This window comes from Prionailurus viverrinus, chromosome C2 (assembly GCF_022837055.1).
Source record: "Prionailurus viverrinus isolate Anna chromosome C2, UM_Priviv_1.0, whole genome shotgun sequence".
In the NCBI taxonomy this organism is placed as follows: domain Eukaryota; kingdom Metazoa; phylum Chordata; class Mammalia; order Carnivora; family Felidae; genus Prionailurus; species Prionailurus viverrinus.
In genome coordinates, this window is record NC_062569.1 from 7384614 (window position 1) to 7387942 (window position 3329).

Here is a 3329-nt window from a genome sequence, read left to right on the forward strand (position 1 = left end):
CTAGAAGTGGGCCAGGAAGAGGTATCTACCTACTTTTATGCAGACAAATGAGTTTAACAGAATTTTCCTACCCTTCTTGTTTGGTCTAATAAAAAATAGATATGTATATATTTGGTCTTTGTCCCCAGTTCCTGGCACAGAGCTCCTAAAATCCTTGGCAATTCCTGAGGGAGAAGAAGAGTGCCCTGTATGCTAAGATGACTCAAAGTGGGGTCCCCTAGATCACTTCAAGATGGCAGCTGCTCACCCAGAAAGCAGCCAGGTGATCAGAAGGCCAGAACTTTCAGCACAGCCCTAACCCTGTGACCTCCAGGGAGGCAAGAGGGACCAGAGATTGTGTTCAATCAACAATGATGGACAATTTAATCAATCGTGCTTAAGTGATGAAACCTTGATTTAAATAAAGAGAAAAAGAGGGGCACCGGGGTGGCTCCGTCGGTTAAGCGTCCCACTCTTGGTTTCAGCTCAGGTCATGATCGCACAGTTTTGTGAGTTCGAGCTCGAATCAGGCTCTGTGCAGAGCCTGCTTGGGATTCTCTCTCTCCCTCGCTCTCTGCCCCTCCCCCGATCACACTGTCTCTGTCTCTCTCAAAATAAAGAAATAAATTTAAGAAAAAAAGAAAAAGAAAAAAAAAATAAAAGGAAAATAAAGTATCCTTTAAAGAGCTTCTGGGTGGGGGTGCCTGGCTGGCTCAGTTGGGAGAGCATGTGACTCAATCTTGGGTCTCAAGTTGGAGCCCACATTGGGTATAGAGATTACTTAAAAATACAAATACAAATAAAATAAAAACATAGAGTGCTTCTCGGTTGAAGGACTCATCGGAATGTGGCTGTCTCAGAGAGGACACATGACATCTGTACAGATCACCCTCCACCCCCTGCACTGAAATATCTCTTCCCCGTTTTTCTTCCATTTGACGATTCCTGAGTTAGGTCCTTTTTTTTTTTTTCCCCCTTAAAGTTTATTTATTTGGAGACAGAGAGTGAGAGAGAGAGAGAGTGGGGGAGGGGCAGGGAGAGAGAGGGAGAGAATCCCAAGCAGGCTCTGCACTGTCAGCACAGAGCCTGATGCTGGGCTCAATCCCACCAACTGTGACGTTAGGACCTGAGCCGAAATCGAGAGTCAGACGCTCAACCCACCGAGCCACCCAGGTGCCCCCTGAGTTGGTAGGTTCTTTATAATAAACTAGCAATATAAGTAAAGCTAGGGGGCCATTTATTTTTATGTATAATAATTTATCGAGTGAGTCACTCCCGCATGTCACATAAGGAGATTCCTCTCAGAATTAGAAAAGCCCTCCACAGAAGACAAATTCCAATCCCACACTTATTGTCAAAAAAAAGGCAATTTTAGGGGCGCCTGGGTGGCTCAGTGAGTTAAGCGTGGGACTTCGGCTCAGCTCACGATCTCACGGTTCGTGGGGTGGAGCCCTACATTGGGCTCTGTGCTGACAGCTCGGAGCCTGGAGCCTGCTTTAAATTTTGTCTCCCCTGTCCCGCCCACTCTGTCTCTCCTTCCAAAATAAATAAACATTTAAAAAAATTTTTTTAAGGCAATTTTAGAAAGCTTGCTTTGTCCTGCCTTCCAGTGATCAAAGTTCCAGAAATATAAAAATCACCTTCCTGTTACTGGACAGGGGGTCTTGGGACCTCGCAATGGTACCATACACTATTTGTCTTTTTTGTGACTGGCTTATTACAGCAGCGTGTTTTCCTCACAATTATTATTACTCTTATCCGAAAATGAAAAATGAAAACAGAAAACCTTGACATAGAGTCACGATCTAGCCTCTTGAGAGTCACTTGATTAATGTGAGACTGAGGATTTTTTGTTTGTTTTCAGTGTATCTCCGGCCCCCTTGTTCTTCTGTTGCTCTTTTCTGGCCTTCTCTTGGGCTCCTCGTAACATTTGCAGAATTCCACCCTGATTTATATCGTGCTTTAGTATATCATTTTGTCAAAATTTGTTTGGTAGTTGCTCTAGATGTGACAATACACATACATAACTTCTCAATCAGCCAAGTGCAGAAACCTTACTTCCATTTACGACCCTTTGCTTCCCACTTTTAAAATGTAATTGTCTTAAGTATTCCCACTGTATACATTGAGAACACCAAATGGTGTTATTTTTGCTTCCAACCATCGTGTCTGATGTGAGAAACACATAAGTAGGATAGTCTATTTTATAATATCCCTATTTTTACCCAATTTTTACCTCCCCCCAACCTTAAATTTTTTTAGTGTCTAATTTAGAGAGAGAGAGTAAATAAATAAAATTAAAAAAAAAGATTAGAGGGGTGCCTGGGTGGCTCAGTCACTTATGGGTCTGACTCTTGATTTTAGCTCAAGATCTTGTGGTTTGTGAAATCAAGCCCCACATCTGGCTCAGTGCTGACAGTTAGGAGCCTGCTTGGGATTCTCTCTCTCCCTCTCTCTCTCTCTCTCTGTCCCTCCCCAGCTTGTGTGCTCTCTCTCTCAAAAATAAATAAATAAACATTAAAAAAATAGATTGGAGATAAGAAGCGTGCCTGGTTGTCTCAGAAAAGCATGTGACTCTTGATCTGCTGTGTGAGTTTGAGCCTCACGATGGGTGTGGAGGTTATTAAAAAAAAAATAAACTTAAAAAGAAACACTTAAAAAAGATAGGAGAAACTTTGTTTTTATGTGCTCTCTCTTTAACCATATCTTTTTTGTGTGTTTGTTTATTTTGAGAGAGACAGAGACAGCATGAGGGAGGGAGGGGCAGAGTGAGAGAGAGAGAGAGAGAATCCCAAGCAGGCTCCCCACTGTTAGCACTGTCTGACCTGGGGCTTGATCTCACAGACCATGAGCTCATGATCTGAGCGGAAGCCAAGAGTCGGCCACTTAACCGACTGAGCCACCCAGGTGCCCCTAGAATTTGATTTAAAAAAAAAAAATTTTTTTAACGTTTATTATTGAGAGACAGAGCATGAGCATGGGAGGGGCAGAGAGAGGAGGAGACAGAATTCGAAGCAGGCTCCAGGCTCCGAGCTGGCAGCACAGAGCCTGATTCAGGGCTCGAACTCACAAACCGCGAGATCATGACCTGAGGACGCTTAACAGACTGAGCCACTTGGCGACCCTAGAATTTGATGTTTAAACTTCTGATCCTTTCCCTCTTTCCCCACCAAAATCGTGTGTGTGGGTCTGGGGGGGGGGAGTGAAAATGGGGGGTAAATGAAGCAAGAAAGGAAAATACTATTACTGGAAGTAGGTAAAAACAAATACAGAATTCTCCCTGAATTTGGTGTATATTTAAAAAAATTCTTCATAATAAAAACAAGTTACCAAGTTATCATGCCAAACAC